Here is a 15,399-nt window from a genome sequence, read left to right on the forward strand (position 1 = left end):
TTACTAAGCGTATTTTAATATTGATGGATGTATCTATTCTATTTATAGTCGACTATAAATAGAATAGATACATCCATCAAGATTAAAATACGCTTAGTAAAGAATATGCACATTTCCAGCAGTATAATTAATTGAAAAAACACACTAATATATATTTTTATATATTTTTAATATATTTTTCAAATCGATACTTTTCTGTTGATTTTATATCCATTTACCCCTAAATTACTATAAATCATGTTATCCATTTAATTACCTATCTATATACCTATTTATATACAACCTAATTCCTATTCCATTTATCTATATTTCATATTTCATATATTGTACTTTATATTTTATATATCCTTCTTATTTAATAATCAATCTATCTGAATTCTAGTCCATGTTTTACTAAAATCAGAAGAGGAGCCTACAATCCCCTCCTCCTAATCAATCAATCAATCAATAATGACAAAAGAATATATATGGGCAAAAGGACTATGGCTACTCATACCCACTGAAGAAGGAGCTGGTTGCTCTGAAACGCGTATGGTGAGAGAGCAGCCATAAGTCCCATATTTCTAATTATACTGGCCAGTATACTGAAGGATTACGGATTATACAAAAAATCCGCCATTTTCTCAAAGATCTCACTCAACAGAACACGTGGCACGCCAACTGCGGGGTTTCAAACACGTGACACGCCGACCGCGAAAATCTTCATCACCCGGAAGTGACATCACCGGAAGAAAGAAAGAGCGCGACGGCGATACTCGTGCAACCCACGCGCGCAGTGAGAAGGACGCCACCTACCACCCGGACAGCCGCAGAAGCACATAGGAGTGGTAACGTACCGATGTGAAATCTTTATCTTCCAGGTGGAGATCCGGCCTCAATACAAATGCAAGCTTCCATATAGGAGCATATACAGAAACGATTTACTTGTATTTACAACTACTCCTATTCACTCTTTTATTATAGGAGATCACCAATCATTTTATATTCAAAGAGACCAATATTGGGACCATCCAACTATTTATATGAACTGCCTTTCGGGATTTTCTTATATATTTAATCCAGTTTTGCTTCACTCTATATCTTTTTATAATTTTTGAACTATATGAACTTTTTATAATTTTTGAACTATATGAATTTTGTAAGGACCTTTTTTTGATTATATGAATTCTTGATTATATGGACTTTTTTACATGGACTACAGTATATGAATTCTTATATGGACATATATTCACATATGGACATAAATTTATATTTATCTTCCTTTTATATGGACATAAATTAACATCTTTTATAGGAACCAATATTTATCTATTTACCAATTATTTATTCTCTAAACTCCCTTATCTTTATACCTAATAAATAATATCCATAGACCCCATTTGTTGCGAGTACCGTCCATTTATTCCATTTTTATTTCTACTACCCCGAAGCTTTGGGTTAGCTTCTTCGGACTGAGCACAGCCTCAATTCTGCTACTAGAAGTGAGCCACCATAACTGTAAACTTTTTATTATTATCTTTACAAAAAAAATGCACTCTGACAAAAACAAACGCTCCAAGAAGAGTTGTTTGAATCAAATGAAAGTTTTTATGTGTGAATGTAATGATGAGATATATAAGTGATTATAATATTAGGAGCAAAAGGATAAGTTTATTGGGGAAAACCGTGGAATTGAAAGGAGGTGCTAGTACCCTGTTGGGCCACCTTTAGCCTGCATACAAGATGAGATACTGTGGGGCATGGAGGCATACAGGTTCCATATGGTATCCTGTAGGACATTTACCCACAGATGTTGCAGCTGGGCCTGAAGATCCTGTAGACTCCTGGGTTGCCAAAGCTGGTGTCCCCTCTGGTCTCATAACTGTAATCTGGTAAATACATTCCTGGGAAAGCCTTGCTGTGTGTGGTCGAGCATTATCCTGCTGAAAACTTCCAGTCGGAAGTCCTGACATGAGAGGTAACACATGTGGCCGCAGGATGTCCTGCACATATCGCTGAGCTCTTATTGTCCCTGTTATCACTACTAGGGGTGACCGACTGTCATATGCGATGGCTCCCCAGATCATCACACCAGCAGTTGGGGCAGTGGGTCTCTCCACAGCCATTAGCAGAGCACTCTTACTACCTATATATCCATTGAGAATAAAGGCCAAGAGGCCCACAGCAGTCGCTACCATTGGTACCCCAGCAGTCTGCACTGCTCTCCCTTACAGCTGCACACAATTCTCTGGAATCATACTAGAAGGACTGGCAATACTGAAGTTACTCCATCAGCAGCCTTGGTTCAACACACACTGAACTTAGTGAACAAGGAGAGGCAAGCCTAAGGCCTTAGCTATTTAAACATAGGTACAATACACCTGTCTGAACGAGGCCTTCTGTATAGAAAAATCAGGTTTCCTTCTAGTGATTTCCCCATGGGATGTACAGCAGGGACGCTCAGCTGTGAAGTTTGCCTATTTTCAGCAGGAATATCCCAGGAGAGAGATCAGGCAGCCAGTTTTCTTGTGGGAAATTGAACACCTGAAGTAGTAGTTTTACTTAAAGAAGATATAACACTTTTTTATTTATTTCCCAAAGTAAAAAAATTATTAATAATCATAAAATATTATTTTTAAGTTTTCTCTTAGTGGTTCGCAGTGTGGCATAAAAAGGTGTTACCTTTATTCGATGGGTTGATGCATATACAGTGATATTAAGTATATATTTTATGTTTTACTACTTCTGCAATATAGTAGCACATTTTGTGAAAACAGAGAAACGGAAACACAACGGATCCGTGAAAAACGGACCGCAAAACACTGAAAAAGCCATACGGTCGTGTGTAGGAGGCCTTAGCCTGAATGAGTGGAGCATTGGAGAATTTCTAGCTCCGATGCTCCCCCTTGCCCTCCGATGCATAGCCAGCTTTTTCTTAGTATGCTAGGCAGAGGTTTCCATCTAGCAGTGATCCCAGTGACATCACCGGCACAAATGGGCGGTCTTTACCACTGCCCAAGCCTGTAAAACAGCTTAGGGCAGCGCTAAAGACCGCCCATTTGTGGCAGAGACGTGACCGGGATCACTGCTAGGCAGAAGCCTCCACATAGCATACCCATTGGAAGCCTGGTACATCACCGGTAGTGAAGAAAAAGTCCTTGCCCTGCACAGGGCAAGGGGGAGCATAGGAGCAAGAATTGCTCCACTCATACGGGTTAAATGAGTGAAGGGAGCTTATTCCAGGTTCAGCTCTGAACCTGGACAACCCCTTTAACTTTTATAATTTTTTGAGGGGTCTGTGCCCTCTGCACTTTGCAGGGCCATACGTGATGGTGTTTCACTGCCTGGGCCTGTCAATCAAAGTAGAGAGCGCAGCAGTTGCAGAGAGCAGTGCCTCTATGTGTAACAGCCACCCCTACATTGCTCGTAGATGCTCATTTACATATATTAAAACTTAATTCTTCTCAGTAATGTGGGCACATACACTACTCACAGAAAGTTAAGGATATTTGGCTTGTGGTGAAATTTCAGGATAAACCTAAAATGCACTCTAAACTTTACAGGTGAACTTCTCTAAACTTTTGAATGCACATGTCCAACGTTTCAGTACTTTTTGCACAACTTGCTGTTCTCTAACAAGGAGCTTAACAGCAAAATTCACAACAGGTGTTTGATCCCTGAATCGCCCAATAAATTTCTTGTTCAATTAGAATTGGTATTTAAACAGTCCTCCTCATCTTGCTGTTCATATTTTGACATCATGAGACCAAGACGACACCTAACAATTGATCATCGGTACCTCACCATTGCAAGGCTTTAAATAGGATCTACTCAGACGGAAGTGGCCACTGAGCTTAGAGTGTCACAGAGTGTCATCAGCAGGTTGCAACAGAGATACAGAGAGACTGGAAGAGTCATAGAAAGACATAGAAGTGGACGTCCTTTGTCCACATCCCACACTGATGACCGCTTCGTTGTGAACAATGCCTTGTGGTACCGGATGATGAGTGCCACACAACTCCAGGCACATTTAAAGGGACACTGACAGGGCCAAAAAGCATATTAAGGTATATATATGACCGTACAGGTCTTATAAAGTGTATAAGAATCATGTAAGTATCCCCCCTGTCCACCTTATAACTACAGTAATGTGAAGTTTTATAACCTGCTGGAATCGGGTTAAATCTGCCCAAGGGGCGGTGTTTCACCTCAGCTTGCGCCCAGCCAGCCTCGCCACAACTGCCGTTTGAAGCGCCGCCCAGCTCATCAATATTCACTTCGCTGGGCGGCGCTGGGCGGCTAACTAGTGTCCCCGGCTATCTTCAGCGCATGCGCCCGGCACCCTCACTGGTCGGGATCGCATCGCGCCTTCGCACAGTCTCATTCTCAGAGGCTGCCTCTGAGAATGAGACTGTGCGCAGGCACGATGCGATCCCGGCCAGTGAGGGTGCCGGGCGCATGCGCTGAAGATAGCCGGGGACACTAGTAGCCGCCCAGCGAAGTGAATATTGATGAGCTGGGCGGCGCTTCAAACGGCAGTTGTGGCGAGGCTGGCGGGGCGCAAGCTGAGGTGAAACACCGCCCCTTGGGCAGATTGAACCCGATTCCAGCAGGTTATAAAACTTCACATTACTGTAGTTATAAGGTGGACAGGGAGGATACTCACATGATTCTTATACACTTTATAAGACCTGTACGGTCATATATATACCTTAATATGCTTTTTGGCCCTGTCAGTGTCCCTTTAAGTTAGGTGAGAGGCACCCAAGTATCACGTTAGACCATTAAAAAACATATACATCAATGTGGTCTGCGTACTAGACGACCTGCAAAGAAAAAGTTACCACAGGCGTCATCGTCTTGCATGGGTAAGTGAGCATCTACGCTGGACGAGGGACCAATGGGCCTCGGTGCTGTTCACTGATAAAAGTCGATTCAAACTGAGCAGAAATGATGGCAGTCAACGATGTTGGAGACGTCAAGGAGAGTGCTATGCATCAGGCACTGTTGTCACCAGATGAGCCTTTGGTGGTGGTGTTACAGTGTGGGCAGGTGTGTACCCTACACTTTGTGAATGGTACAGTGACAAGCCCATACTACTTGATTAACATCATTAATTCAGTAATTGTGCCTCTGCATGAACAACACAGGCCTATTTTTTATCTTCATGGACAACAATGCGCCAGCTCATCGAGGTCGCATCATTAGGGAACGCTGCTGGAGACTGGGGTAGCTCAAATGGAGTGGCCTGAATCCAATTGAAAACCTATGAGATCAGCTGAGGACAGCCCTTCAAGAAGAGTGGGATGCCATGCCTCAGCAGACAATAATTTGACTTGTGAACAGCATGAGACGTCGTTGTCAAGCTGTAATTGATGCTCAAAGCCACATGACAAGTTATTGAGACATTGACATTTTTTGTGGGGTTATACCCACCACTGTTGTTGGCTTTCGTTTCAATAAATTGTTTCAGTGAGCCAGTTTAATAGGTACAAATTAAAGGGGTTCTCTGGGATTTATATATTAATGGCCTATCCTCAAGTGCTACTTCCTCATCAAGAACCAACAATGTGTGTGATATCGGAAGTCTCACCGCCACAGTGTAATTACAAGTGCTTGTTCCATTCACTTGAATAGGAGGAGCACTTGTAATTACACTGTGCTGCTGCTGCAAGCGAGACGATGTGCAGCATAATCTTGAACAGGAAGCAGACCTTGTACGGGCACCCCTTTCTGTTCAAACAGCTAATTGGTGTGGGTGCCGGACCCCCACCTATCAGATATTGATGACCTATTCTGAGGATAGGTCATCAATATGTACTGGTTGCACAACCCCTTTAAATCTGCTATGCTGCTGGTGGGTTTGTTTGAGTGATAGGACAGCTGAATGTCCAGGATGAAAGGTTTCTCACCACACATTTCTTGATACAGCAGCAGGCCGGAGGTCAATCACCACTGGTCTCCTGCTGTGATCACACAGGTATAGCTTCTGTGCGCCAAGTGTCTCAGCACAATGATGTACTAATACATGGTGAAGAAAGGGGTCAAGGAAAACTTTTCAACAAAGTAATTGGGAAAGAAATTGTATTGCCTCCTGAATGCAGCTATTTCACGCCTTTGGGATTCAACAGCATTCGAAAACTGTAACTTTTCAGTTTTTCCATTGACATAGCTATATGAGGGTTTGAGTTGTATTTTTTCATGGCACCAGCATCATTTTGGAATACATATACTGTATTAATTTCGAGATACATAAAAAAATAATGGGGGGGGGGGGGAAGGAAGATGTAAAAAAAAAAAAATGCAATTCTCTAATTTATCAGGTTTTGTTTGGAAAAAGTAGGCTGCCTCCAGCGATAGTATGACAAGATGAACAAGCAAGTGGATTATATATATTTTTAATTACCCACAAGTCACAAAAGATGCTGAAAGTGGTCCCCATTTGCATCTATGGGCACGTCTGATTATGTTAGCTGATGCTGCGGATAGTGTCTGTGATGTTTACCTTGAGTTCATCCAGGGTATGTGGATTGTTAGTGGACACTTTGCATGTTTTAAATTTCCCCACAGATAAAAATCACATATGGACAAGTCTAGGGAACGTGGTAGCATAACCGCTTGCTCACAGTTCGCTCCTCCGTAAACAGTTCATGAACCCGTGCCAGTGAGTTCCATGAGGTGCGGCATGCTGTCCCATCTGGTTGGAAAAAGCAGGACATTTTTTCTTCTGGTGTTAGCTGGTTGTAATACTACTCAAAGACGTCCAGGTAAATGGAGGTATTCACAGTTGATTTAAAGAAAATTGGGCCCACTATTCGTGTTCCTAACACTATGCACCAAACGCCAATTTTCTGGTCATGAAGTTGTGTTTCTTGAGTCAAATGGAGATTTTCAGTGGACCAGTGGTTTGTTTTCTGGGAATTTACAGTCAGGTTCATAAATATTGGTACATCAACACAATTCTAAATTTTTTGCCTCTATACACCACCACAATGGATTTGAAATGAAACAAACAAGATGTGCTTTAAATGCAGACTGTCAGCTTTAATTTGAGGGTATTTACATCCAAATCAGGTGAATGGTGTAGGAATTACAACAGTTTGCATATGTGCCTCACACTTGTTAAGGGACCAAAAGTAATGGGACAGAATAATAACCATAAATCAAACTTTCACTTTTTAATACTTGGTTGCAAATCCTTTGCAGTCAATTACAGCCTGAAGTCTGGAACGCATAGACATCACCAGACGCTGGGTTTCATCCCTAGTGATGCTCTGCCAGGCCTTTACTGCAACTGTCTTCAGTTCCTGCTTGTTCTTGGGGCATTTTCCTTTCAGTTTTGTCTTCAACAAGTGAAATGCATGCTCAATCGGATTCAGGTCCGGTGATTAACTTGGCCATTGCATAACATTCCACTTCATTCCCTTAAAAAACTTTGGTTGCTTTTGCAGTATGCTTTGGCTCATTGTCCATCTGCACTGTGAAGCGCCGTCCAATGAATTCTGAAGCATTCGGCTGAATATGAGCAGATAATATTGCCCGAAACACTTCAGAATTTCATCATGCTGCTTTTGTCAGCAGTCACATCCTCAATAAATACAAGAGAACCAGTTCCATTGGCAGCCATACATGCCCACGCCATGACACTACCACCACCATGCTTCACTGATGAGGTAGTATGCTTAGGATCATGAGCAGTTCCTTTCCTTCTCCATACTCTTCTCTTCCCATCACTCTGGTACAAGTTGATCTTGGTCTCATCTACCCATAGGATGTTGTTCCAGAACTCTGAAGGCTTTTTTAGATGTCGTTTGGCAAACTCTAATCTGGCCTTCCTGTTTTTGAGGCTCACCAATGTTTTACATCTTGTGGTGAACCCTTTGTATTCACTCTGGTGAAGTCTTCTCTTGATTGTTGACTTTGACACACATACACCTACCTCCTGGAGAGTGTTCTTGATCTGGCCAACTGTGAAGGGTGTTTTCTTCACCAGGGAAATAATTATTCGGTTATCCACCACAGTTGTTTTCCGTGGTCTTCCGGGTCTTTTGGTGTTGCTGAGCTCACCAGTGCGTTCCTTCTTTTTAAGAATGTTCCAAACAGTTGTATTGGCCATGCCTAATGTTTTTGCTATCTCTGATGGTTTTGTTTTGTTTTTCCAGCCTAATGATGGCTTGCTCCACTGATAGTGAAAGCTCTTTGGATCTCATCTTGAGAGTTGTCAACAGATTCCAAATGCAAATAGCACACTTGAAATGAACTCTGGACCTTTTATCTGCTCATTATAATTGTGCTAATGAGGGAATAACATACACCTGGCCATGGAACAGCTGAGAAGCCAATTGTCCCAATACTTTTGGTCCCTTAACAAGTGGGAGGCACATATGCAAACTGTTGTAATTCCTACACCCTTCACCTGATTTGGATATAAATACCCTCAAATTAAAGCTGACAGTCTGCAGTTAAAGCACATCTTGTTCATTTCAAATCCTTTGTGGTGGTGTATATAGCCAAAAATTTTTGAATTGTGTTGATGTCCCAATATTTATGGACCTGACTGTATGTGACCTGATAAATGAAACCAAGCTTCGTCCGTCATAAGTATAGCAATGGGTCTTAATGTCTCTCAGTAACCATAGTCAACAACCAAGTCCATTAATTTGCATGTTTATCTTTATTAGACTGTTTCAGTTCCTCTACACACTTTCTTCGGTACGGTTTCAGGTTCAGAGATTTCAGCACTTTCTGACATGTTGTTTGGGATACATCAACTTCCTGAGACAGTCTTCAAGTTGATTTTTGGGGGCTACTTGCAATTTCCTACTGAATTTCTTGTGCAACTTCAGCCTTTCTCATCAATGAAGGCCTCGCTTTCTTCATGTTTGCATTTGCAACAGAGCTAGTTTGATGCCATTTCCGAACCAGACTGTGAATACAACGTTTAGCTAATGGTTTTGTCCCCGGGTTCTTTTCGGCAAAGGTCTCTTGTGTTTCCTTAATCGATCTGCTTCGCACATAGCCTTCCACAATCACCATTCGCTGTTCGAGGGAGAACACCATCTTTGTGACACAATAGGACACTTTTCTCAAACTGAATAATAAATCAATCTTAGTTGCCCATAGCAACCAATCAGAGCTCAGTTTTCAGTTCCTAGATGACTGCAAAAATGAAAGCTGGGCTCTGATTGGTTGCTATGGACAACTAAGACACATTTACTAGTTTGATTTGGAGATATTGGGGGCAGGTTACTTCTTCTTGGGCCACCCTATAGTAACACAAAATTTAGGCCAGTTTCACACTAGTGTATTCAAGGCTGAGACACACGCTCTATATGCTGGTTTTATTTCCAGGACTCAATACTGCTCCTCTGACCAAACTCACAGCATCATAATGATTTATGATGCTGTATGTTCTTGTCTGACCGTGGATATACTGTAGTATACTCAGAACATTATGTGAGTACAGAACAATAGATCCATGGTCAGACAGGAATACACAGCATCATAAATCATTATGATTCTGTGAGTTCGGTCAGAGGAGCAGTGTTCAGTCAGGTAAATACAGCCATCACACGGAGCATTTCCTGGACTGAATACGCTTGTGTAAAATGGGCCTTATATACCATATTTGTCGCCCTATAAGACGCACAGGTTTTTGAGGAGGAAAATATGAAAAAAAATATTTTGAACCAAAAGGTGTGCTTATGGTGGGTTTTGAACTAATGGTGGTCTGTGGATGACGCACTGTTATGGGGGGGGGATCCGTGGATGGCACTGTTATGGGGGGGGATCCGTGGATGGCACTGTTATGGGGGGGGATCCGTGGATGGCACTGTTATGGGGGGGATCCGTGGATGGCACTGTTATGGGGGGGCTATCTGTGGATGCCACTGTTATGGGGGGGGGTATCTGTGGATGCCACTGTTATGGGGGGGTGTATCTGTGGATGCCACTGTTATGGGGGGGTGTATCTGTGGATGCCACTGTTATGGGGGGGTGTATCTGTGGATGGCACTGTTATGGGGGGGTGTATCTGTGGATGGCACTGTTATGGGGGGGTGTATCTGTGGATGGCACTGTTATGGGGGGGTATCTGTGGATGCCACTGTTATGGGGGGGTATCTGTGGATGCCACTGTTATGGGGGGGGGTATCTGTGGATGCCACTGTTATGGGGGGGGTATCTGTGGATGCCACTGTTATGGGGGGGTATCTGTGGATGCCACTGTTATGGGGGGGTATCTGTGGTTGCCACTGTTATGGGGGGGGTATCTGTGGATGCCACTGTTATGGGGGGGTATCTGTGGATGCCACTGTTATGGGGGGGGTATCTGTGGATGCCACTGTTATAGGAGAGATCTGTGGATGGCACTGTTATGGGGGATCTGTGGATGACACATATATAGCATCTTATGCTATATATGTGTCATCCACAGATCCCCCCCCATAACAGTGTTCCTGTGAGTGAATGACCCCCAATACAGGGGATGGGAGCTGGAATCTGGTGTTGTAATGGCAGCGGGGCCCGATGCAGTCACTGTATTCTATTACACCGGGCCCCGCTCACTGTAGTATTAATAGGTAACGTGTAGGCATGGACGCTGTTTTAAACTATAGTAATCCTCTTCAGCATAGAGTACATAGAGTATGGTACACACTTGAAACTCCTGTAGGCAGGCCGGGCGAGCGGCGGAAGCGTAACGTCATTCACTACGTCACGCGCCTGCTCCTCCCACTTTATGAAGCAGGCGGAGCAGACGCGTGACGTAGTGAATGACGTTACGCTGCCGACGCCCGCCCTGCCTACAGGCGTTTCAAGTGAGCACCGTAATCTATGCTGCAGAGGATTACTATTGTTTAAAACAGCGCCCATGGCGAAGCCGGAGGAGAAAGACATGCTTCTCTGAGCTCCGTGCCGCGGGCCGTAGAAATCCCCTCATAAGCGCCGTCATATCGGCTCCACAAGCCTCCAAACTTCGCGACAAGCTGCATGAGGATGTCCCGTAACAGAGGGAAGACAAGGACGGAGAATACGCCGACTCCTTCGCAGACTTTGCCTGAACTTTTCAGAAGTGCCGGGCGAACAGCAATGGGGGACCCCTCTCCGGCTCCATCTAGCCCCGCCTCCTCCACTGCCAGTGGAGCCATTCTGGAGCATCGAGACCAGCAACCAGGTCAGACGGAGCTCTTTAATAATATAGCATCGCTGTTCCGCACTGAGCTTTCGCAAGCAGTAGCTGAGTTCACACGACAGATACAAGATCTGGGGCAACGGGTCTCGGATCTAGAGTCCCGGACTGACGACATAGCAGATGCTCTGGGGGCAGACAGAGGGGACATTGATGCGCACGCTGCGCAACTAGAGGCACTCGAGTCCAAGATCGAGGACCTCGAGAATAGATCCCGCAGAGGAAATCTCCGGGTGAGAGGTTTGCCGGAATTATACACGGACTTGCCTGCCACCATGACAGCGCTATTCACCGCCCTTCTCCCACAGGAGGATCAAAGCTGCCTGAAAATGGACAGAGTCCACAGGGCCTTGGGCAAACCGCGCTCAAATGACCTACCCAGGAATGTTATCATGAAATTCCACCACCCTGAAGTCAGGGATCCGGTCCTGGCGGCAGCCAGAAACATCTCTGAATTACCGGGCCTACCATCATCTGTACATCTTTATGCGGACTTGGCGCCATCAACCCTCCGCCGCCGCCGTGAGATGTGGCCTGTTACCCAAGCACTACAGAGGGCACAAGTCAAATACAGATGGGGCTTCCCCTTTGCGCTGTCCTTCCAGCTCAACTCTCGGTCCCATGTAATCCGCTCACTATCAGAAGGCCTGGAGACCTTGCAAAGGGCAGGCATACCGCACGACCAAAGAGATGGACCAGAGCCGGCCCCCAAGCCTCAAAGACCAGCTAGAGTCTGGACCACAGTTGCTCCGTCCTCCGGTACCGTGAGTCGTTCTCCTAGAACCTGAACTGTAAAGGTCGAGGTGACCCGATACCCTGAAGAACTGAACTTATTGTTCTATCGTTTTTAAGGGTTGCTATTACCCCTGTTTTGTTATGCCTTGACTTATTCATCAGCCATACTCACTCCCCTGTTGACATACTGTACACCACACTGGGTTTTCCTCAACGGCTGTATAACAGTTTTTTTTTACCCTATCCTGGAGTCCCATACCAGGAATACGGCCTAGTGGATTTCCATGTTGCCTCACCTGAGAGGGTTGATGGAGACGGAGATTCGCGCCATTTTTGGGCGAAGTCTCCCCTCATCCAACCCGTCAATGTTAGCTGACCTGAGTCAGTCAATGTTAGACTTTGCTTTTCATGCAATAGTCACAATTTTACTTGTTTTGATGTTTGGTTTTTTATGTTATGGATCAACCATTTCACAGTACCAATGAGAGCTTGACAACAAGAGTGGAGGGGTGTGTTGAGGAAACTGAACCAGAGAACGTCGCTTCCTCTAGCATACATTCGATCCCCTTAAATATCACGGACCATGTATAAAGTTTTGTCACATAATGTACGGGGTCTAAACTCCCCTAGAAAGCGGAAGACAGCATTTGCAGTTTACTTGAAACACAAACCAGACGTTCTCTGCCTTCAGGAGTCTCACTATACGCCAGGGTCCCACCCGAACTTTTTTCACCCTCAGTATTCTAGATTCTTTTCATCTACTTTCCAGTCAAAGAGTAGGGGTGTAATAACGCTACTAAGGAATTCCTTTCCCATGATAGTCACACAGTCAATCCTTGATCCTAACGGGAGATTTGTCACTCTCTGTCTAGTCAATGTGTATGCACCTAATGAAGACCCTATCTCATTTTTTAGTGAGATGGGCTCTGTCATTGATTCACTCACATTTCACAAGATTATATGGTGCGGGGACTTTAATTTCACTATTAACCCTATATTGGATCGCTCATCCCCTCCCGCCCAAATAACGTCCTCGCGCCCATGATATTAGAATCCGCAAGGTTCTTGAATCAATAAACATAGCAGACACATGGAGGTAACATAACGGGCCGCAAAGGAGTTACACCTATTACTCGCCCATACATCAAATATATACACGCATTGATATGATCCTATCCTCCTTGAGTCTTCACCAATTTATTTCTTATTCGAGGCATATCCCTTCCTCCTGGTCTGATCATGATATGGTATTAGCCGAGATAGATTGTCCAGGCCGGATACCTATGCCTTTTAACTGTAGACTAAATGAGTCTTTATTGTCCCGACCTGGTCTGGTTGACCAGATGCAAATAGACATCCGTGAATTTTTTAGGGATAACACCACGGCTGACTCTGACCCGCTGAATGTATGGTTAACCCACAAGGCATTTATGAGAGGGAAACTTATTAGTGTAGCCTTGCGTCTGAAAGCCCAGAGAGCTTTAGAGGCTAAACTAGAGAGACTGGTAAGGGCCCATCAACGCTCACCCTCCCTGTACCTACTAAAAGCTATAAAGGATACTAAATTACAATTGAATACCATACTCTCCAACAACATGGAAAAAGCCCTACGCTGGACAGCCTCATATTACTATCGATATGCCAACAAGCCTGACAAAATGTTGGCCTCGCAGCTTAAAGCCAAACAGAGATTAAATCAGGTGTTCCAGCTGCGTACGGCCACAGGACATCTTACTTCCAAACCCAGACATGATCCATCAGGCATTTCACTCCTTTTATCAAAAGCTTTATTCCACCCCCAACCCCCCCCCAGTCCCATCTACAAAGCTTCCTCTCCTCGGTCCCTATCCACCGAGTGACACCGGAGGTCTCGTCGTCTCTTGGCAGACCGGTATCTGAGGAGGAGGTCGAAGTAATCATAAAAGACCTAAAATTAGGTAAAGCCCCCGGCCCAGACGGGTTCTCGGCCTTATATTATAAGAAATTTGCCCCATTACTTTCTGCTCATATTGCAAAATACTGCAACCTCTTCCTACAGGGTCGCGCCCCTCCAATATAATTTCTACAAGCCAACATTACAGTTATTCCCAAACCCAACAAAGACCCATTGAACCCTTCAAACTATAGGCCAATCTCTCTCCTTAATTTAGACAACAAAATCTTCACTTCCATACTGGCCCAGAGGTTGAACGCCATTCTACCTGATCTAATACATAAGGACCAGGTGGGGTTCATTCCCAGGAGAGAGGCCCCAGACAATATTAGAAAAGTATTGAACCTTGTGCAAGGAGCTAATCGACGCAATACACCCCTAACACTGTTAGCGTTAGATATAGAAAAGGCGTTCGACTCAGTCACCTGGGATTATTTAAACAAAGTCCTTACCAGGATGGGTATAGTTGGCCCTTTCCTTGAAGCGATTGGCTCATTGTACTCTTGCCCTGAAGCAAACTTTAAACTTCCTACCTCTAGTCCTTCCCCTATAAGGATTCACAGAGGTACACGACAGGGTTGCCCCTTATCCCCTGCTCTCTTTGCTATGGCAATGGAGCATTTAGCCATTCATATTAGAAGCAACCCTGACATCAGCGGAGTGACTATAGGTGGGACGGAGTACAAACTGAGCCTATTTGCAGATGACTTGTTGATGTCCATCACAAACCCCATAGTGTCCCTCCCCAACCTGCTACAATTGCTAAAATCCTTTTCAGAAGTCTCGGGCCTTAGAATTAACCACAATAAGTCAGAACTTCTTCTCTGCAATGTCCCTCCCCAGAAGAAAGATCAACTGTTATGTAACTTTCCCTTCCAGCATAAACCGCAATACATTTCTTATCTAGGGACGTTATTGCCGACCAAACCTGAACTAGTCTACAAATTTAATTTTCCCCCGATGTATAATAAAATCAGACAAGATTTGAAATCTTGGACTTCTTTACCGGTATCATGGGTGGGCAGGATTCATATAATTAAAATGGTGGTACTTCCAAGACTATTGTACCTATTTAGGACTCTCCCCGTCCCAGTCCCCTCGGCCGATCTAAAATCCCTACAGAAGGATGTCATGAAGTTTATATGGGCTAACAAAAGACCACGCATTTCTAAGTCCACTATGTGTAAACATAAATCGCAGGGGGGTCTATCTGTCCCAGACTTCCTGAAATACTACAGAGCAGCTAGACTGGCCCAACTCTTTTTAACACAATTAGATAGGAAAAAACAGCCACTATGAGTTTCTATAGGGATGTCTAACATGGCGCCTTATACCTGACCAGCCTTGATATGGATGGCTCCGTCCCTGCTGTCGACTGTCCGCAGCATGTCCCTTCTATCACATTACTCATTGATACTCTGGAGGTCAGTTCGTTTCAAATATAAGTTGCAATCTACACCATCCCCGCTGATCCCGATTTTTGGCAACCCGTTGTTTCGCCCAGGTTTGCATTCCACGTCCTTCCAATGGTGGATCAGCAAGAATCTCTGTAAGTTACATAAAT

Source organism: Bufo bufo, chromosome 2, assembly GCF_905171765.1.
Source record: "Bufo bufo chromosome 2, aBufBuf1.1, whole genome shotgun sequence".
NCBI lineage: Eukaryota > Metazoa > Chordata > Amphibia > Anura > Bufonidae > Bufo > Bufo bufo.